The sequence below is a fragment of the Chondrus crispus genome, genomic scaffold (genome assembly GCF_000350225.1).
Source record: "Chondrus crispus Stackhouse genomic scaffold, scaffold_152, whole genome shotgun sequence".
In the NCBI taxonomy this organism is placed as follows: Eukaryota; Rhodophyta; class Florideophyceae; order Gigartinales; family Gigartinaceae; genus Chondrus; species Chondrus crispus.
The window spans coordinates 48,096-70,695 of record NW_005179019.1 but is presented as its reverse complement, the minus strand read 5'-3'; positions in this window follow the sequence as shown (position 1 = coordinate 70,695).

The following is a 22,600-nucleotide window of genomic DNA, read 5'->3' as shown; positions in this document are numbered from 1 at the left end:
CCTACTGGTCGAGAAGGCGACCGTCGATCGAAGAAGGACAAGGCCGCTGTACAGCGGAGTTCTAAGTCGAAGTGTTCGAAGAAGAACCGGCAACGAGGAAGCAAAAGTCACTGTAATGACGAGCCGGAGGACCAAGACTCAATGTCAGAGTCAAAAGGTCCTTTCCAAGATGGTGGCGACGGACGAACCATTCAGGCGATTCCGAACATCGTTCAGAGGAAGGACACGGAATTTCGCGAAGCAGGAAAATTTCCCCCAGACGGGGCGGGATCACTTCGTCTGCCTCGCGGAGAGGCAAGGACGCTGAGCCAGAGGACGTCGCTACGCGACGCGGGCCGCGTTGGGAGGAGTTGGAGGAGCTGAATCCGACCAACTACCTCTTCAAGAATTTGTTATCGTACCGGACGTACCGTCTGAGAAACCCGCAGACATATTTGTCGAGTTCTCGGCGAACCGCCGTGCGAAAAATTAGAAGAGACATACCACGGAAGGTGAAGAGGGACAACACGTTTTCTGGAGAAGACGGGGTCCTTGTGTTGGATTTTTTCGCCAAGTTGGTTCAGGAATTTGATACGCTGGAAATGAACGAAGGGCAATCTATTCGCTTGCTGCCCGAGTTTCTTGGAGGCATCGCCTTGAGACAGTACATTTCTGTGTCACAGACGGCCGAATCCCGTCATGGGAAGGTGTCAGTCTGGCCGGAGGCCGTACAGTGGTTATTGAGAAATTTCGCCACCGATGAGGCGATCCGCCAAGCCGTTCTCGCGTTGCGAGAAGTTCAGCGGAGACCGTTTGAAGACGAGATGGAGTTCTACATCCGTCTGACAGACGCGAGTAATAGATGTGGAAATGTCTATTCAATGGAAGAGCAGATGACTATGTTCATCGAGTGGCTAAAGGCGAGCATCAAGGCCATGGTGTCCCAGTATCGTCGAGATAATCGGGACATTTCGTTTCTAAGGCTGGTAAATTACGCTAAGGCGCATGGTTCGGCGAGCCGCGCTTAGGAGAGGAAGACCAAAAAGGTCACTATCCAAGCACCAGCAACGCTGAGGGTGGGGAGCAAGCCGAAGGCACCTCACCCGATTCCGAAAAGTCGCGCCGCAGTTCATCTGGCAGATTCAATTTCAAGCTCGGAGGGACGCAGTGCGCAAAGGAGCAACGAAAATTATTGTGACGGAGCTTTTGTCGCCGGAGGCGAATTTTATGAGCCATCTGTAGTGCACTGTACTCGGTACCGAGACAGCCGTTCTAATCTCGCTAAAATCGCTCTCGCCGCCACTACGTGTACCACGGGTACACGTGGACTCCCCTGCCGCTCTACCAGACCTCTCCGTGGACACGTGTAATCCCTCCGCAACCCATAGGGCCCATGGGGGCTGTACTTGGTCCCCTCGGGGCTACACCCGTTATTTCCTAGTTATTCTAATTTACAGTATAAGTTAGCTTCGCCATTACGGCGACGGGGGACTAGATAGTCCACCGGAGAATCAAAGTAAAGAGGCACGAAGCCTCGGGTCTTTTACCTTGGTTTCTGGATTCCAGGTTGTAGCCTCGACTCGGTACTGGCTCGCCCATACCGACCGAGCCATCTACACCCCTGGAATTCCAACTGCCATCCCCGCGCGCGTCGACCGTACCGCGCGAGCGCTACGTTAACTACTGTGCTGTCCACTCTGTTCGGCCTGTTTTTCCTTTAATTCTTCCTCTTTATTGCTGACTCTAGTTCTACCTATCTACGGCGCAAGCCGCGCCCGGATCCCGGTTCCGGTCATTCACCGGGTGGTCTCCCCAATTCCCTTACGCGTACTAACGCGCGTCGCTCTGCGTACAGCCGCCACACGTCGCTGTCGTGCACGACACCGTCGGAGGGCTACGGATACGGAGAATACAGAGGGAGTGGGACGTCCACTCTGCAGACGCCAACGTGCGCGACGGAGTCGTACAACGACACCGCGGATCCCGTGTTAGCGTTCCAAGGGCGCGGCCACACGCCGGCGCCGCGCCTCCCGATGGAGGACAGGGGTACCCAGTTCCGACGTCCAGGCTGGACAGGAAGGCCGCAAGTCAACGCCCGGCCGAGGCCGCAGTACCCTGTCAAGAAGCATGGGCTCATATGCTTTCATTGCTACAAAAAGGGGCACACCGCACCCAAGTGCATACTTTCCCTTCAAGAAATGCACAAGGTTCTGGGGAACTACGAGGCGTTGTCTCCGATGGAGAGATTGGGGATTCCATCGACGAATTATTTGAGGGTCAAAAATTGGTTCGAGTCTCAGACGGCAAGCACACCGAGTGCCTCCGCCAACGGGCCGAACCGACCGTCAAGAGACCCAGCCGCGGGGCCCTAGTCGGAGGATAAGAAGAACCCACAGCAGCAGGAAAACTAGAGAGGGGAATATCGCATGAGTCGCAAGAGGCACAGGGTCGACATAATGTGCCCGGGGCTTAGCCCCGTTCCCGGTCTCTAAGGGAAAATCAGGCCTCGATGAGGAGGTTGTTGGATTCGTGGATAAGCTGAAGGGGCCGACTCAATTCAAGAAAATCTTGAGTCGAGTCAAGGATTGTCCGCGGGAAGAAATTCGGATACCCTGGTACAGGGTTAAGCGATGGGAGAGTCCCGAGAAGATCTTGGTCCTTGCGCGAAAAAACTACAAAGTTTACGCGGACATTGGACCAACGGTTGGATTAATGAGCCGGGTGTTGTGTGTATTAGACACCGGCGCGGGACCAAACCTTGTGCGAAAATCGGAACTCCCGGCTGGAATGGAATCTCTAGTGTCCTTCGGACCGACCCAAGACATCGACGATGCGAACAACCGGCCACTTCGAACCCTCGTCACAATTAAAATGCCTGTGAGGCTTGGACGTTTCGTGGCCGCAGCGGAGTTTATTGTATTTGAAAAACTCGCAGTCCCGCTAATTCTAGGCGCGGACTACTGTGACCGGTTCGCGGAAGCAATTTATCCAAGGAAGAAAACGGTTGAGTTGGCGGACTTCTCGTAGGTTCCGATAGTTAGGCGGTTCTCGCCGAGAAAAGGGAAGAAGAATCTCGTCCCGGGAGAGGACGAGAATGATGGAAAGGGGGAGCGAATTTCCCCCAAGGTAAAAGTGGCAAGGGCCACGACTATCGAGCCAGGGACGCAACGCGTCGTTGAATGCACCTGGAAGAGGGCGGGCTTGGTTGTGGTTCAGCCGTACTCGTCGTTGTACGAAAGGCACGGGTTGACGTGCACGAATGGTGTCGTTCAGATTGAGCCTGACAGGCCATTTCGTTCACTCGTTGCGAATTTTAGGACGTACCCTGTCAGGGTGCAAAAAGGCCCGTCCTTGAGAGCAAAACCACCATCGGTGAAGTTCTCGGAATTCAAGAAAGGCAGAAGGAAAATTTTCCTAATTCTACCAAGGCGCCTACGGGTGAGACAAGATGCGAATCGTAGGATCAAGGCCGGGAGGACCAGCCAGAAGAACGGACGGCAGGGCTCTCCGCGTCGGCATCTACGAAGCCGCAACGCAGGGTTGAGCCGCCACCGCCGGACGTAGAGGAGCTCGACCTGAGCCACGTGCCGAAGCGGCTGCGCGACAAGTTCCGTCGGATGTTGAAGAAGTATTCCCGCATCTGGGATGGGACCCTTGGTGAAATTAACACCACGCTCCACCGGATCGAGTTGATCCCGGATACAACGCCAATTGCGCCAGCCCCGTATTCGGCCGGGCCTAAGGCCCGCGAAACTAAAGATGCAGAAGTACAGAAGATGTTGGAGGCAGGTGTAATAGAGCCAGCACAATCAGAATGGGCGTCGCCCGTGTTGCTGGTGCCCAAGCCGGACGGTTCAATGCGCTTTTGCGTAGAATGCCGCGGGCTGAACGCAGTGACGGTGAAGGACACGTACCCTTTGCCGCGCATGGACGAGTGTCTGGACTCGCTTGGTGACACCAAGGTTTTCTCCGGGTTGGACGCGATCTCGGGGTATTGGCATACGCCTATTCCCGAAGCGGATCGCGACAAGACAGCTTTTTCATGTCACTCAGGTCTCTACAGATTCTCAAGAATGCCCTTCGGGCTTACCAACGCGCCGGCGACGTTTCAGAGAGCCATGGATATACTGCTCTCTCCTTTCTGATGGAAGTCGTGTCTGGTGTATTTGGATGATATCATCATCTTCAGCAAGTCTTGGGAAGAACACGTTGTTCATGTTGATGAAATACTGTCCGTATTGGAGAAGGCAGGAGTGAAGCTCAAACTTCGCAAGTGTGAATTTTTTGTCGAAAAGATCAAGTACCTGGGCCATGTCGTTCGGCCAGGTACATTGGAGGTCGATGGCGCTCGCATCGCGGGGTTGGAACAAATGAGGTACCCTCAAACGCAGACCCAGCTCAGAAGATTCTTGGGACTTTGTAATGTATACCGCAGGTTCGTCCCACATTATGCGAAAGTCACCCATTCGCTCAATCAATTATTGAAGAAGGAACAACCGGTCCGGTTGGAAGGATTTGACGAACCGTGAGAAAAGGCTTTTCACAGGCTTGAGGAGGTCATCTTGGCACCACCGGTACTGGCGCTGCCAAAGAAGGACCTTCCATATTCGGTGGATACCTACGCAAGTGATTATCAAATCGGAGCTGCATTATTTCAAATGCATCCGGATGCGCAACGTAAACCCATCGGGTTCTTTTCAAGAACGTTAGCCGCAGCCGGGAGAAACTATTCTGTATCAGAGAAGGAATGTTTTGCGGTTATTTGGGCTGTTCAAACTCTAATACCATATCTGTATGGCGAGCATTTTATTGTGCATACCGACTACGCCTCGTTGAGGTGATTGATGAACGTGACGGACCCAAGTGGGAGATTAATCCGATGGAGGCAACGCCTCTCGGAATTCGACTTCGAAATCAAGTACAAGAAAGGAAAGGCAAACAGCCAGGCAGATGCCTTGTCAAGGCTGTTAACGGAAGGAGAAACCGTCGACGAATTCGACGACGAAATTCAATGTTTTATGGCCGAACCGGCCGACGCTACAGAAGACGACGAGGAAGATTTTGAAAGGCTGGACGACATCCTCGCACTTGAGGGGGGGCCGCCTCTGATCGCCTCGATCACTTCCAAGCCGTCGCTCCGGAGGAGCTCATTCGCGAGCAAGCCGTCTACTCTTTCTGCAGTCGAATTAAAGAAGAAATGAACGCTGGAAAAGCGAGGATGTTCACAACGGAGGCAGTGGGATTCGAAGGAACTCTATGCCGTACCACGGCCGAGTTTGTACAAGTGGTGATACCACAATCGTTAAGGGACCGCATCCTAGGGCTGAGCCATTACGCAAAATTAGCAGGCCACCCTGGAGGCAGGAAACTGTACAAGACGTCAAGAAGATATTTTTAATGGCTTACGATGGCACTAGACTGCTACGCAGTTGCGAAAAATTGCGCCGCATGCGCGCGAGAACGAGTTTAAGTGGAGGAAGAATACGAAGGAAATGAAGCTGTTTACGCCAAAGGCTCCTTTGGAGTACGTCGCGATCGACATTCTCGGTGAGTTAATTACCACCAAACGAGGGAATCTCTATTCCTCGTGATCAGCGATCGATATTCCAAATTGGTACGAACCGTACCTCTCAAGAAAATTATTGCCGCACACATAGCGCAAGCCTTGGTGCATCATTGGGTATTCGTATACGGACCACCGGTCAAGCTGTTGTCCGACAACGGGACACAGTTTACGGCTCGGTTCTTCCAGAACATTTGTCGAATTTTGGGCATACGCAACGTCTTCACGACGACGTATCACCCCCAGGCCAACAGCAAAGTGGAGAGGTTTAACCGCACGCTGACTTCCACGTTGCGAGAATATGTTGGAGAACATCGGAAGGACTGGGATTTGTTTAGCGACGCTGTGACGTTCGCATATAATACACAAGTTCATCGAACTACGAACATCGCGCCGGTCGAGCTAGTATTGGCCCGGGCCCCAGGAAGCATTGCGTTACAAGCACAGCCAAGGTTGGAAGGATTTAGCTCGAATCAAGCGTACTACCTGAAATGGCAGTCGTGGTTGGAAAGCCTGATGAAAGGCGCTGATTAGAGCTTGCCGAAAGAACAAGCGCGCTACAAGCGAAACGTTGACGCAAGGTTTTGCAAGCCGAAGTATGACATCCCTTCAGGATCATACGTATTCCTTCGGAAAGACCAAGGCACGGCCATCGAGCCGAAATAAAGTTGGCATAAGTGGCTACGGGTCCGTATGAAGTGAAGGAGTCAACTGAGAATACGGTCGCTATTGTTATAGGCGACCAAGAAGAGCGCGTATCGCGGGACAGAGTCGAATTAGCCCCTAGTCTCATGGACTACACGCCGATAATCGGGCTACGACAAGCGCTACAGTTCCTCAATCGAGAACGGGAACGAGAAGAACCCGTCGCGCAAGCGAAGGAGAGGACGGATGACAGACCGTTGGTAAATCAGGAAGCTGCGCACATCCCGCCCGATCTACAAGAGATGGGAGGTTTGGAAGAGCAGGATGAAGATGAGTCGCTGGCTCTTCGGAAGGGGGAAGGACAGTTGGAAACGCAGGAAGAAGGAGCCGAGGGTCAGGAGTATGTGATCGACATGATCGTGAACCACGGCTACGACGAGGAGAACTTAATTCTCAATGAGATGGTATGGGTATACCATCGAGGACGCAACGTGAGAACCCATTGAGCAAATTCCCCGCGGCGCGATAGTCACATATTTCCGAAGGAAAAGGCTACCCTTACCCCCGCAAGCGTCGCACGCACAACCGGGATAGCCATCGTAAATAGAATTAGTAGGTTAGAGACAACAGGGAGGTCAGAACTTCGAGGAAGGAATGCATCTACGAGGTTCGCAAATAAGGAGTATGAAGGAAAGAAGAACAAGGCAGAGAAGCGAAACTTTATCCCTGGATGAGGCATTGAGCCTCTCGGAAAACACGCAGGCCTCATCACGGTACGCACGAGAAATGACGTTTCGAACAGGCGGTTCGTTTTCGTGGAGTACGATGTAATCAAAAAAATTAGGCGTGTCGAAAACAAACTGCTGAACAGGCGACACAAGTGAGAAATCGATTCCAGCCATGCTGCGAAATTACAATCGAGAAGCAGGAAAATACTGCTGCAACTGCAGTCCGCAGACAAAATTGTTGTCGCTTGCCAAAATCGACGGCATAAATATTCTGAGTCGTCCCGCGGTCGAGTGACACCCGACCTCGCATGACGACCTATCGACACACTCACTACTGACACGTTTCCCCCCCTCGACGAGCAAGAACATCCGTCCATAGGGACCACCATCACGAAGACGCAGCTACAATTAACCCCGCAGCGACCGACGTCGACGACAAGACGCAGTACTATTTTACAGAACGATCCATTCAGCACTCACCCACTACACCCTCTCTTCAATAATTTTGTTTCTTTGTTTGTTCTCTGTTTCTTTTCTTTCTCCTTTGTTTTGTTACACTGGATTATATTCTATCTTTTTGTTGTTGTTTTTGTTGTAGGACTTCGGCGACTCAACCGCGTATTGCGGACTCCGAGCAACAAAACTTCAAGGCAGATCAACAGAAGGACGAGAACAAGTCAAGAACGAGAACCCGTCTGGAGTGCCAAGTCAAGGGACTTCGCATTTCATAGGCGCAGAGAGTTGGTATGTTCAGAAAAACGGGGCAACGAAGGCCTACGATGATACACATCGACTGTGGACAACGGCTCGGGTTCTTTAAGTTTGCGAGTCTGTCGAAAGAAAATTACACCTACGATGTCATTTTCAATGACACAAACTGTGCATGAGCAGTACCAGAGTTCGGCAAAAACGGCAGACTTATTGAAAACCCAGCAAGTCGGACGCGAGCTGACACAGGACGCACCTCAAACGTGTCAAGATCGTTAAACAGAACGAGGGGAAATTGCTCATTGATCGGGAAAGGGTTTCAAATTTAGTGACAACGACCCCTCCACTTTCCTTTTTACTGTCAATTCCTTTACTCTCCTCGTTTGTTCTGTTTTCTGTTTTTACCGCATGGTCCAGAAGGTACCCAAACCGCGAGTACCGACGGGCAAGCTAAGAGAGCCCTGTAGAAGGACAACGAAGAGGCGAATTAACTTGAAACGAAGGGACCAGAATAAAGACGCCGACGCTCCCGCCAGATCAGCAGACTTGTTGACATCCGACGGACGTGAGAGATTTTCTTCCGATACGACTGCACGGAACAATGAGACCCCTATGAACTCGGTCAGAACAATGAGCTACTTCGACTTGGTAGCAGAAGCGACCCCGCGTCGCCACTCGCCCGTGAAATTACATTTGCATCGGCGATCTGCCCTCGCCAGATGGGAAATTGGTAGAGAAAAATCAGGAGTGCTGTACAGTACAGTACTTCACAGAAGAGACATTTGGACAAGTGTTGCGTAACCAGTGTGGAGCACAAAGCACCACTGCGATTTTTGAATCAATTTTTAGAAAACGAATCGCAACGAGCGCAAGGGATGCTGGATAAGTGTTGGCAAGTGCAAGTCGTACGCACAGTACCGCCCCCAAAGCCATGTGCGACCCCAAGGAAGCGGACCGCTGGAACTCTCAAGGAAGTGCGACTCAACCACGTCGTCAGGTTTGGACGAGCTCTTTGTTTTTTTCTTTCTCTTTGTTCATTTTGGGGATCGGGGGAGCGTACAGGAAAGTCGAAGAGGCGTGCAGATATCCTTTTCAACGTGTGTCACACAGGGATCAAGCAAGGAGAAGAAGAAGGGATCCCCTCACGTGGCAGGAAGCTCACGCATTTTACCATGGAAATTGAGACTTCGTTAGAGATACAGTGTCTCCCTCGGAGGGAGACGACACTGTAGCATAAACACCCCCAACGGCGGAGGGGTGTTGCTAACAGTCCGACGGTGACCCTTGATCGGCGGAAGACGGGGGCTCCTCTTGTTCACGGAACCGAGCACGGGCCCGGTAACAGTGTGGTAGAGCGGGTCGGGGTAGGTCGCGCGCACGCACGAGCGGATCGACGCCTGAACGCCCCGGAGCAACGCTGGGTGACGTACCAGCGCTGGCGGGCGGAAGCGAATCCCGGCTCGCTAGCCTGTCTCACAACCTGACCCGTGCCGGTCCCTAACTAAAAAGGCTTGCGAAGGTGTGGCCTAATTAGAGTAAGCTGCAGGGTCTCGCCGCGGTCGCGGATCGTGACCAAGCTACCTTGGTCCTCTCTCCGCCGGCGCCCTTCCTCCTATTTAATATACAATCGAAGTTATCATACCATAGTACAGTATTGTGCTACTGTACCAGTGCAGGTCGTCCCGCACTGTAATACTGTCAGCCATCGAGCTGACAGCACACGGGTCGTACACGTGTGCTGGGGCGCGCACTGTAAGATATGCGCGCGCGCACGCTGTAAGGTATGTACCTTACAGCGAGATCTAGATCTAATTGGAAATCTAATGTACACAATAGTCGTCGGCAATTATGCCACATCGCCCCCCACTTAACAGTGAACGTCCGCGTTCACTCTGGCTTGTAGGGGTGGCCATGTCGATTCCCGTAACTGAGCGGGACGTGTCCGAGATCGTGAGCGCGTCGTTGGTTCCATTGGGTTCACGCTCGGTCCGTCGTCGTGCTATTGCTCCTTTCCCCCTTCGTCGCCTCTCCATCATCGGCGACTTCCCGTGTCACCTCACCTTCTCCTTCGTCTCACCGACTCTTCCTTACCTCCGCGTCTTCGCCTTTCATTCGCCTCCCGTCATCCGTCCCCTGTTCCATGCCAGGGGCCCGCCGTGGTCTTTCCTCTCATCGTACGATCCTGGCGCTCGCTCGCCGATGTCGGCGTCTCGCGAGAAGCCGTCGGGGGCTCCGGGGTCGGTCCCCTCACCGACTGTAGGCGCTGTCCTCCGTGAGGACACTTCCCGTCAACTCGGGGCGCTAGCGCTCCACGGCGGCGCCCCACCGCCGTGCCAGAAGTCGCGAAGCACCAGGGAATCGCCCCCGTCGATCGAGTTTGTCCCTGCTACGGAGCCGCTGGCTGCCCATGTCGTCGCTCCCGTCGTCGCTCGCGGTCCGTCCTCGGCTGAGGAGGAGGACGGTGCCGGTACGAGGTGGTTCGGCTCACTTTTAGAGCGGTCGGCTCCGCTCCCCGTCGAACAGCTTCACTACTCGTGGCGTCGCTTCGCCTGCTCAGGAGTAACTGTGAGTGAGCTGTTGTCCCATGATCACCTCCGCCCCGACCTGCTATGTGTTCGCCGGGTGCACGAAGCAGACGGCGCGGAGAAGGCGTCGTTGATGCTGGGACGACCCACCACGGGCGGCGCCGGGGCGGCGTACAAAATCCCCGAGGCCATCCGCAGCGAGCGGACCTTCGCGTACAGCGCGGGCGAGGTCCACTACGTGGATCAGAAGGCGTTGTATTTGTCTGACTCCAACCGTGGTAATCCTCGTCGATTAATCTTCATCTTGGCCGCCGTGCTGGGTCTATACGTTAGCCCCAGGCCTCACGCCTATTCGAGGGAGAGAGCAGCGTTGCAAAAATCCCCCTGTTCCCTCATGCGTCTACACGGCGTCGCAATCGCTCCTCACGATTGGGCGGTGTATCGTCGTTCGGACGAGGAAGACGGGCGAGTCTTCTGTGCATCCGCGTTCGAGCGGGGGTTGGCACAGGGTGATTTTCCGCCGCTCCCCGCCGTTGTAAGGGAGGCACTCCCTTCGTTGGGAGTGCATCCTCTTCCCCCTTACGTTCTAAAGCACTTCGGCTTCCTTTGCGCCGATCCGCGGCATCCCGTCTACGCGGCCGTCATGCTCAATCTCGAAAGGGAGTGGGCCTGGTCGCTGGGTAATGCCTTCATGACCGAGGTATCCGTCCAAAGCCGCGTTTTCCTGCAACCGCCCGAAGTGTTGGGGTTCTTGGGAAGGGTAGCAGTGGACCTTCCTCGAGTGCCCCTGCACCCACTCGAACAGTGCACCACGCACGTGTCTTGGGCGTGTGCGGCGGTGCTGGAGTTGATGCACCGCGCCGTCGAAGTGCCGGAACGCCATCGGCGTCCGTGGACAGACTTCACTACTGGCGACCGAAGTATCTACCTGACCTACCAACTGTCAACCGATGCCTTCGTTGCGCGGTCCCTCCCGACGGCGGCCTCCCCTAGTCGTCCTGTACGCAGTGGCGGCGTCGGATCCACTGCGCGGGAGTCGCAAAGGAAGCGCCATCGGGACCTGGATGGGGAGGCCGCCGCGGTTGGGGGAATGGGCACGAGTCCCTTCCGCCTTCCTACCGCTAGTGACGGCCTCTATGGCTCCTTGGCAGGGCCTTCCGTCCTTCCGGTTCCGCCTCTTCATCCGCCGACAGGGGTCAATCCGCTAGATGAGCCGGCGAGTCATCGTATCATGTCGGCCCGTGCCGAGGTCAGGGCCGTCCCTGGCTCAGCTCAGGCCTTAGGGGCGTCGGCGGATCGTCCCTGGCAAATCGGCGGTCTCCTGCGCACGCTATCGTCGTCGTACTTGTCACGTAGCGAAGAGGCCCGCCGTCTTGGCGCCGAGCGCGAATCGTTCGCGTCCGAATTACGGCGCTGTAAGCGCGAGGCGGAGACCTTTCGTCAGACCAGCGTCGATCAAGCGACTGCTGTCGAGCGGTCCCACGTCGAACGGAACCGCTATCGAAGAGAGGGTGATGAGCTCCGTTCCCTCCATGTAGGCGCCCCGTCCGCGCCGCGTCATGCCATGGGCGACCCCTACGAGGACCGGGGGTGCAAACCCCCTCGGGCGTACGAGGCCGCACCATCAGATGGAGCGGCCACTCGTTGGCCGCTGGACGAGGAGGTGGCGACGCCTCCGCTGGCCGACGTAAGGGTGAAGGTGCCTCCGCACCCCCGTTATTGTCCTTCGAACCCCTACGCCTGGGGTCCATCTTCCGTGCCGAACGGCCCAGGGCAGTGACCGTGCCACTCCTATAGTTTAACTCCTTTCGTCCGTAAAGCCAGTAGGGCCCTTTGTCCGCGTGTCCGATCCACGCGGGGATTCACTCCTCCGAACCTTCGCTATTTTTCGTCTGTCCACACTCAGATCTCTTCACCACGGGCCCTGCCGAAGGGACGACCTGCGCCATCCGCTGGTCCCTCCTTCGTTCGTGAGAGCGTCTCCCTCAACGTCCATTCGAAGGTATATTATTCCCTGCTCCCTCTGTCTTCGTTGCTGACCTCTCTTCCCCCATCTTCGACGCCGTCGTCGGGGGGGGGGTGATGTTGCCGTCGCATTCCTCGTTTACCTCCCTGTGGTTTCTCCCTGCCCGATGTGCAGGTTGCATCACATCCGCCGATATCGCTCTGAAACCGTCGGATGGTTTCGGAGAGTAGGGCTTTTATCATCGCTGACGGAGACGGAGGGGGTTGGTGCTTGGCCGGGGACGTCAGGCGCCCGGTCCGGTGGTGAGGACTTTGTTTCCCCGCATCCCTGCGTGTCGGTCCGGTCATACCCGTTACCCACCCCGGTGGCTTGTCACAGTCGACCGTAGGGGTGTGCGCGCGGCTCCTCCTTGGTAGGGGTTACTTCGTCGATGTGCTTCACAGTGTTCGAGCATTATACGACGGTTCTCTGGACACAGTTCGTACTTTGCCCATTACCGCGTATTCCAATCCCCCTGTGCCTGTTCTCTCGCAAGGGCATCTTCTCGTAGGCTCCCATCCCCTAACGCCACCCCTCGACGGCGATGCCAACATAGTTTTCATGGCTTGGGGAGAGTCGGAAAGATGGCGGAGGAGCCCAGGGAAGGAAATGGCGGATGATGTGGTCCTCTTCGTCACGTCGATCGATCGCAGGACCTCTGTTCCTTCTTTTCGTAAATTTCCTTGCGCGACGAGGGGCGACACGGTGCGACAGCCGAACGACTCGCGGAGATGTGATCCCTCTTCGTTCACGCTGCGACGCGACCCTTGGCTTCGGCGCGCTCGACTCCGTGTCGAGGGGGACGACCCCTGTCCTCGTAATTGCCCTTGATCCGCCGCGTTGTGAAGGCGTGCGAACTAAAACCCCGTCGATTCCCTGTTGGCTGCCAGTTGCGTCGACGGGAGGGGACCCAGTGCACAGTAGCCGTCGTCGAATTGAGTGCTATTGCCCGCGAAGGGCCGGCGCGGTGGCGGATCGAGGGCTATGGTGGTCCTTTCCTTTCTGCTCGCCGATCGTACAGGTGACCTGGCCGAGGGCGGGGGACGTCCCCTGCCCTGCTCCTTGTCTGCAAGCGCCGGTACCGCGTGCAGGTCGTCTCTTCACCGTAGAATGTCTTGTCGTCGTGCCCGTCGGCCGGTACGCGGTCGTCGCCGCTCACCTCCGTAGTTCCCGCCAGTATCGATGGGTCACGGATGCGAAGTACGGGGTGCATCAGCACTGCGACCTGCGATGGGGTTGTCTCCGTCGGGTTGGCAGACGTGTTGGGTCCGCGGGATCTACGGCGGATGGCAATTCTTCGCGGTACCTTGGGGGAGCCCCTCGGTGAGCACTCAGAAGGCGTCCGTGCGCCTGTTGACGCCCCTTTCTCCTCGTGTCCGGAGGGGAGATCCCTCGTAGTCGAAGTCACACGGCTTGCTTGAGCTTCTTCGGGTGCTCGCTCGCGGTGCGGTCCGCGTGGCGCGGCATGTTCCCTATATTCGACGGTTCCGTGAAGGACATTCACAGCGCAATGGACGTGTTAGTAGCGTGGGCTGGGTCAGGTCCGCGTTCTCCGGCGCTCTTCGCCGTCGGCGGGGAGATGGGGCCCGAACCCGCGTATAGTCGTCGACACGCAGCGGGTTCAGGGGAGCAAAGCCGGTCGACGACTTGAGTTACGGCGACGAGATGGCGAGGTGCCCGCTCGGAGAGCGAACGTGTGTACCCTCGGGCGGGTACTCGCTGTACCCGCCCTTGAACCGCCGCCGTCTACCTTTCCATGATTTGTCCGGTGGTGTACAGTACCAGCACACGCAATGCATGTGCTGGTGTAATTTCCCTTCCTTGATTTGACGTTATTTTTGGAGGATGGTGGCGGTGGTCATTTCGTCATGACGCGAGCGGTGTTGTTGCGTGGCGCGCCAACTCCGGCGACGCTCGCGTGTAATTTCCCCTCACCTCTTAATTTCCCTTATTATAGGGCGGCTGTCTGCGGCGGTTTTGGGGTGTCTTGCTTCCGTGCGCGGGTATAACTATCTTGGAGCGTGTTGCGCGGGAACGCCCCCGGGGCACAGGAGCCCCTTCCATACGTCTCGTGCGCGCAAGCGCGCTTTCGACCCCTACCCCGATCATCACCTCCGTCGATTGGCCTTGACGGGCCTATTTGCCCCCTACGCCGGCTTCCCTTTGCCGGCCATCGTGTCAATCGTTGGGCGTTCCTACCCTCCGCTCCGCCGGGGATATTATTTTCCCTCTCTGCGCCGTCTTGCTATTGTCGATCACAGCGACGACTACGATCCTTCAGGCAGTTCGTACTGCCCTGCTCCTACTTCTTGCGTCTTCGGCCTCGGCGAAGTCAATACGGCTTGACTTCGGTACGTTTCTTCTGTCCCTACTCGTGATAGATCAGTTCTGACCATAACGAAACGGTTCGATTTAACCGCTCCGAGGCGGTTGAGGGCCCCCCACTTAAGACTGAACGTCCGCGTTCAGCTCCGGAGTGAGATCCCTACCTGTACGCGCTCGAAGTCTTTTCACGTAGTGCGACACTAATTCCTCGGGTACATGTGTGCGTGCTGTCCAAGTGGGTTGGTCGTAGTCCGCCCACTTGATGAGGAACTCCGTAGTTCCGTCCTCCATGGTTCGATGCCGGAGTAGTCGTTCGACGGCATACTGAGTACCCTCGGTGACCTTGTCGGCAAGGACCAGGGTTGTCGCACTCGTCCGTGGTGCGTCCGTCGGTGGTGGCGCGTACACGCAGCGGTCTGCAGAGACGCGCTCAGTAGCGCCATCACGATCGATCGTGATGGTGCAGCGGTCGTTCGCGAGGACGCGGTAGGGTCCGACTGCCGGGGAAGCCAACTTATTCGACGTCTTCCCCCGATCGGTGGGGTTGAGGTATACATATTCGCCGGGACGGAGTGGCGCGTTGATCCGCCGTATGCGCTTATCGAAGTCGCGCTTGTAGCGCGCTTGCGTCCGATGCAGCCTCTCGTAAGCCTTCTGAATGGTAGAGTCCAAGGTCTTGAGGAACTCGGCGCGTTGGTTTCCCCTATCGGAAGGCGGTGTCTCATCGTCTGCTCGTTGAAGAGAGAACTCCGGCGATGGCCTACTGCGCAAGAGCTCGAATGGCGTGGTGAGCGTGGTGCGATGAACGTGGGAGTTATACGCGTACGTAAGCGGCCCCACGTACACGTCCCAGTTATATTGATGCTCGCCTACGTAGTTTCGAAGCATTGCGGCGATCGTTCGGTTGTATCGCTCGACTTGTCCGTTAGTCTGCGGATGGTATGCCGATGTAAATAGGTTCGTAATTCCGAGAACCCGGCGCGTGCTGTGGAAGAACTTGGAGTTGAACTGCGGTCCGTTATCCGACAGTAACGTGCGCGGGACTCCGTATTTAAATACCCACGCGTCACATAACGCGACTGCAGCGGTGTAGGCGGTAATCATACGTAGTGCAACGACCTGCGTGAGCTTAATGAAGCGATCGGTAATTACGAGCAGGAACCGTTTTCCTGCCTTCGTCTTGGGGAGCGGACTCAAGATGTCGAGGGCCAGGCTCTCAAGCGGCCGGGCTGCCAGGAACAACTTCAAACGATTGAGGTGTTTCCGCAACTTGACCCGGTTCATCGCGCAGGTCCGACACCCTCGCACCATCGCGGCGACATCGGCGGCGAGATGGGGCCAGTAGTACTCGCGACGGAGCGCGAAGTACATGCCATTCTGGCCCGGGTGTCCCGCGATGGCCGGGTTGTGGCACAGTCGTAGCAATCGTGCGCGCAGCGTTCGAGAGACCACCTGTAAGATATCAGGGTCGAAGGGGTGTCTTCGTTTGAGCACCCCCTGGTGGTCCTCGAAGAACGCGGAGTCCCGGGACTCAGACTGTCGTGCCCAACGGTTTGGCAGAAGTCATCTATGTGTTGCTCTTCGGCGATCTCCTCTATCGTAAGAGGGGCCGGAAGGTCGTCCTGTGGAGGGGCGACCGCGCAGGCGGGTGACGCCTCCGCAGGGTCCCCGGCGCGCTCGAGATCTGCGCCGTCAAACTCGTCATTCTCTCCCCAAAACGACGCGGGTCCTTGAAGTGCGGGGGCTTCTTCGTCGCCCCTGGGTTCGTCACGCGTTCGGGCGCACGATGTTCCCCGGGCACTGGCTTGACGTCCGCCTGTCGCGAAGACTTATTCGACCTCGTGGTCTCAGCTCACGGCGCAGACGTGGTCCGCGAGCTCGTTCGATACGTCTTGAACGGTCGTGCTCGCGTCGCAGGTAGGAATATCGTCGTCTACCTCGACGGCGGGGCGAGGGTCGTCGGCGACCCTCGGCGACACGAGACGTGATAGGGCGTCGGGAACCTTCTGTACACGTCCGTGTAGCATAATCGCGAGGACGTTATTTGAACGCGCGGGGTGACTACTGTACTCCCGCAAAATGCATTACAGCGCGCACACCCGCGCCTGTAAGTACGCGCTTGCTGCTCGCTTTGCACGTGTACAGCGTGACGATCCGGAGTAAGGCGCGCGAGCTTACCGTGTAAGGCGCTATCTAGATACTGTAGTATATGTTATGATAGATTATTTACTTGTATATTAAATGACAGGGCGACCGGCGGCGGAGGGAGGACAAGGACAAGCACGGGCTTGGTGCCAGATCCTCCACCGCAGGTCTAACCGCGTCCGCTTATTCTAAACGCGTTCTCTTAACGCGAGCGCATTAACTAGAAACTAACGCGGGTAGCAGTCGCGAACGTACGCGCGCGAGCTGGATCCGCCTCCGCCCGTCGGTGCTAGAACGCTAACTAGCGCTGCCCCAGGGTTTCGAGCGCGTCGAACCGCTCTACCGCGTACTGTGTTCGCGTCCGCTCCCCACCGCTCTACCACGCTACCACCGCCAGCGTTCTTTTCTGGTGTGTGTGTTTTTGTCCTCTCTCGCGTACACAGGTCTTCGAAGAACCACAGCTAAACCCCCAACGCGACCGGGGGTTATGCCACATTGGTCTCCCGACCTAGAATGCCACACGATTATCGCGAGAAGACTATCGTTCGAGTCCGCGTCCGCACGCGTCGAAATGGAAGAAGAATCCGCCCCTCAATTCAATCCGAGCCAGCGAATATGCAGTCAACCGCGTTCCGCACCTCCGAGTCAGCCGCGCTCCGCGTCCCATTCGGCGGCGGTGGCGCAGGCTCAGTGACCGGGAACCGTCGCCTGAATTATCAGAAGGCCGCGCACGCGCGATGTATGACCGGATCGCGACGTATTTTGAGGAAGTCCGGACCGCGCTTAGAATCGAGGTAACCGACGCGGTATATTTGCGTTGCATGGAAGAACTACGATCCCTTCACGAAGGGAGGTTTGAACGCGTCTCCCAGTCTCTGGATAACATCCGAGCAGTGGTCGATCAACTGCAGAATGGACTGGTGCTCGTCGAGGAATCGCGTCTCGACTCCCCCAACGAGTTCGGGGAAGGCCGCCCCGAGAGGACGGCCTCTGCGGGACGTACTGACGCGAGCCCTATTCCTTCCGCGGAACAGATGCGCGCGTTGGCCCATGTGACCGCGCAGTTAAATTCTACACGCCGACGTGTTCGTCAGATGGAACGTACCCCGACGGAAACGTCACCCGAAGCCCACCGTTAGGGCCCGGTGGTACTGTACCTCCGAACGCTTCGGGCGCTCAAGATTTAGAGCCGGCTGGTGGTGACACCAGTCGGCCCGCACGCGGAGATCGAACAAGGATGGACGCAACTTTCGCGTCCGAAACCCAAGCCTTGCCGCATGTCGCCGGAGACATGCGGCAGACGGTTCGCGTACCTTACGCGGACGAGAATAGACGCGGGGATACCACCCGGGGATCGAGAGAACCGATTCTCGCTTTTGATCCCCGGTGGGGCGGCTATCAGCCCCAGGATCTCACTACGCGTCGGGGCCCGGTAGACGTCCGTACGCTACCGGCGACCCCATTTGGCACATTGGGCCCCGCGGCCCCCGGGGTCGAGGCGGTCCACACGATGATACAGGAATTTAGCTCCGTAGCTAATTACAGGATGTATCGCCTGGACAACGTCTCGACCCTCGTCACGTCAGGGGACGCGGGGCGAATCGCGAAATATGTGCAGCGTTGTCGTGGGATTCGTCCCACGATGCACAATTTCGATGGAACGAACGCGATTGAATTACTCCCCTTCCTGAAAGATGTGCGCATCACGTTCAATTCGCAACATCTGACGGAAGGGGTCGCGGATCGCGTCCTCGCGCATTTTCTTGAACGCGACGCGGAAAGATTATATACAAGCTACACTATGCGCGGAATCCGCTCAGGCCAGCTCCATGACGATGTGAGCTGGCCTGGGCTTATTAATCAATTCATCAAGCGCTACCTCACTGATGACGTACTGGGGGTAGCGCACGATGCCGTCGCGTCGGCTCATCAGAAGCCACACGAGACGGAAAACGCGTTCGCGGATAGGCTCGAATCGAACGCGTTCATGTGCACCGCGGTATTTACGGAGCAAGCCTTGGTTCATTATTTTGTACGCGGATTGGCTCCCGCAACGCGAGCAGCGGTGGCAGAGACCGTCCGGAGGTTGCCTGCGAACCAGAAGACGGACCTGTCAATTATCAGACACATCGCGACCGCAGAAGGAACCACGTTTCGCGCCCGACGCGGACTACCGCTGCCGGACCCGAAACTGGCAGCGAGGGGAGGGAGAGCCGCCAGGTCGAACGCGACGAGCTCCCCCGCGTCAGCCCTCCACGTTAACGAGGAGGATTGGGAAGCTGACCCCGTCCTCGTCATGAGAGGCGGGGAGGCTACAGGAGGCCGGCCGTCAACGCCAGCGTCGACGGAGACCACGGGCAGCTTTGCCACCGCGTTCGGTCATACCCCAGCGGGGATAGGTGATCCGGACCACCGCATCGCGGAATTGGACATTTCGCGTCAAGGAGGGGGACGCATACCCTCCTGTGTTCCCCGGCTCACCGAGGAAGAGGCTCATCAGGCGGCGACGTTCGCCTCAGCCGACGGAAGCGCGTACGTCTGCTGGCTGTGCAGAACGCACGGCCGTGCCATGTACGCGTGCCCCTTCCTCGCGCCGGAACAGCGGATGTTTACCGCGTATCGAAACTACCGGTAGCAACTACAGACGCGTCCAGGGATGAAGAACCTCCTCCAACAGTCGGTCGCTGGTGACTGTGGTCCGCGTTCGGCCACGCGAATCGCCCCGGACGAGGTGTCCGTTTCGCCCCTCGCGGAGGAGGATACAGGCGCGAACAACGCGATTTCCAACAAGCCGACACGCGATACCCGCGTCAAGATGGAAGAGGAGAAAGCGGTCCGTCCAGATTGCCGACGGGGGTACAGAACGCGATAATGTACCTCCAGGACTGGGCAGGGGATCCGTATCCCCTGCCCTACAGGAAAGCGAGCGAGAGCCGAATCTCGCCGCCCCCCAGATTTTACAACGTCCGAACGTTGAAAATCAACCCCGCGAGGTACCCGAGTACTTCGCCGATGCTGCCGCTCCGGAGTGGGTAGAGCCAGGCCAGCCACCCGAACGGAGGTCCGGAGCCGCTTTGGCTACAGATAGCGGCGCGACTAGCACGGATAGTTCAGGTAGCTCAAAAACGCGTAAAGGCGGTCACGTTTACGCGGTCACGTGAACCGTCTCGCTCTTATACCCCCGACCCGTCCATATACCCCTATCAAGGGAGACGTGAATATTTACCGATAATATTCTCTTCGCCGCAACACGAAGTCACTGAGACCCCCGTCGTTCCGGTGCAAAAACAAGCATTTAACAAACGCGAAATTGCCGCGACTTCGGTAAGCCCGGGACCACCCCACGAACGCGAACATTTCCCGACCGCCGGACGTCGGATGCCATGGATCCGCCGTGAAGGCACCGGGGCCAGCGTGAGCGCGGTGCAAAAAGAAGAACGCGACGTGCTCGTCGAGAATGCGCCTCGTGCAGAAGTAACGCGTGAAAAGCGCGTGGGGCCCTTCTTGGGCCCAAGGAGTCAAGGGACGAAAAACGAACACGAGGCCCCGGAATCCGACGGTCAAGGAAGAAGAACGCAAAGAAGGGGCAAGACGCGACGCCGACGCCCAAAGCGAAATGACTTGGAGCGAACGGCTCGGCCTAAGATCGTCGAAGGCGTCGTCTGTCTGATGACATCCAAGATCTACAATATATTGGGCTCGATAGCTACTGAGAAGAACGCGTTCAAGCCGTACACTATCGCTGTCGATACGTGTTCTGGCTACAATCTGGTGAGGAAGGCCGACCTTCCTTCCGACTGGACCCGACACGCGATGCGCGACGCGCCATTGCCAAGGCTAGCCGGAGCAAACAGCAACCCGTTGAGGCTGAGCGCAGTGGTCCGTTTGGTTGTCCGGATTCGGAACACGATGTTCCGAGTCCCGTTCGTCGTCGCGGACCAACTGGCTGTTCCTGTGCTTCTGGGCACCGCGTTCATTGACGCGCATGTCCGGACCATCGACATAGAAGCCCAGAGGCTCGAGCTCCGGCATAGGGCGCCGTGGCCATCGTGAACGCGAAGGGGGAGCCGTCTCCCCCTACAAGGGGACATGGATGCGAGACAAACCGCGCAGAAGTACGCGAAGAAACCCAGCACCCGATTCGGATCGCGCGCTGGGTAAATGTCCCCGCTATGTCGCAAGTTCGCGTGCGCGTTACGACAGCGGGGAGAGGCCTGGTATTTCTGGAGCCCAAGCCGTCGCTGCAGCACCGCCACGGGGTGCGGCCGACCAACGGAGTCGCGGAAGTGCTACCAAACCAGGTCTTCCAGGTTATGGTCGCGAATTTTTCGTGTCAGGTACGACGACTGCCGAAACATACAGTCGTCGGATACGCGAAACGGAACCCTCTTGCCATCCTGACACTGGAGCGTCGGGTGGCCGAGGAGATCGCGCACGCGTTGCACATTTCCAACTTGGACGGCCAAGAAGGAAAATTAGGAGCAGGACGGCCTGACCCCACCGCGAATAAGACGCGAACAAGAACGCGGACGAGGAGCACGCGGGGTACCAAAATCTTGCGGAAGATACCGGACGCGTACAATATAAGGATCCCAAGTCGAACGCGGAAGATTGGGAAAAGAATATTGATCTATCACATGTGAAGGACGAGAAATTACGCGTACAGGTGCTTGAGATGTTACGCGAACACTCAAGTTTGTGGAGCAGGTCGCTCGGAATGATCCGAATGACGGAACACTGCATCCCACTTGAGCCCGGCACGAAGCCGATACGCGCCATGCCCTACCGCAAAGGGCCCGCGATGCGTGAAATGGTCGCGAAAGAAGTGAAGAAAATGTTAAACGCGGGAGTGATAGAGCCTGCGAATACGGAGTGGGCGTCCCTGGTCGTCCTTGTCCCAAAGAAGGACCGTAGTTTACGCTTCTGTGTGGACTACCGTCGCTTGAACGCGAGAACGTTGGCGGATTCGTATCCGCTTCCGCGTGTGGACGACTGTATTGATTCATTGGGGGACGCGGCTGTGTTCACTACGCTGGACTGTAACTCGGGATATTGGCAGATTCCGGTCGCGCCGGAAGACCGCGACAAAACTACCTTCACCACCCATATGGGATGTTCCGACATTTGCGGATGCCATTCGGGTTACGCGGAGCTCCAGCCACTTTTCAACGCGCGCTGGACATAATTCTATCACGCGTACGATGGCAGATTTGCCTAGTGTATCTAGACGACGTTATCGTCTTTTCGCGTACGCACGCGGAGCACGCGAAACATTTGGACGCGGTTCTGGGACTTTTGAGAAGCGCCGGCATATCTCTCAAGTTGAAGAAATGCAGCTTCTTTCAGCCACGCGTACACTACCTGGGGCATGTGATATCCCCAGGGAAGTTAAGCGTGGCAGAAACTGCGGCGGACGCGTTCAAGACATTTACATTTCCCCGAACGTTGACACAAGTCAGGTCATTTCTCGGGGCATGTAATGTCTACCGCCGCTTTGTGCAGGGGTTCGCGAAAATCGCGCGCCCCCTCACCGATATAACGCGGAAGGACGCGGATCCGGACTACGATAACCGGACCGCGGCTCAGGTTCACGCGTTCGAAGAGCTCAAGGCACGGATGATCGCGCCCCCAATTCTCGCGCTCCCGAGATACGGACGGCCGTATATGATTGATACTGACGCGAGCGCGTATCAACTGGGGTGCACGCTTTTACAAGAGCACGACGGGACCAACGATTGGCGCCCGGTCAGCTATTGCTCGTATTCCCTCAACGATAGTGAGCGGGACTACAGTGCGACTGAACGCGAATGTAGGGCCGTAGTGTGGGCCGTCCGCACGCTACGGCCGTACATTAAGGGAACCAAATTTACCGTGAGGACAGACCATGACGCGTTACGATGGCTGATGTCCCTGAAAGAAAGGTGCGGCCAACTGACGCGTTGGCGACTACGGTTAGCGGAGTATGACTTCACCATCA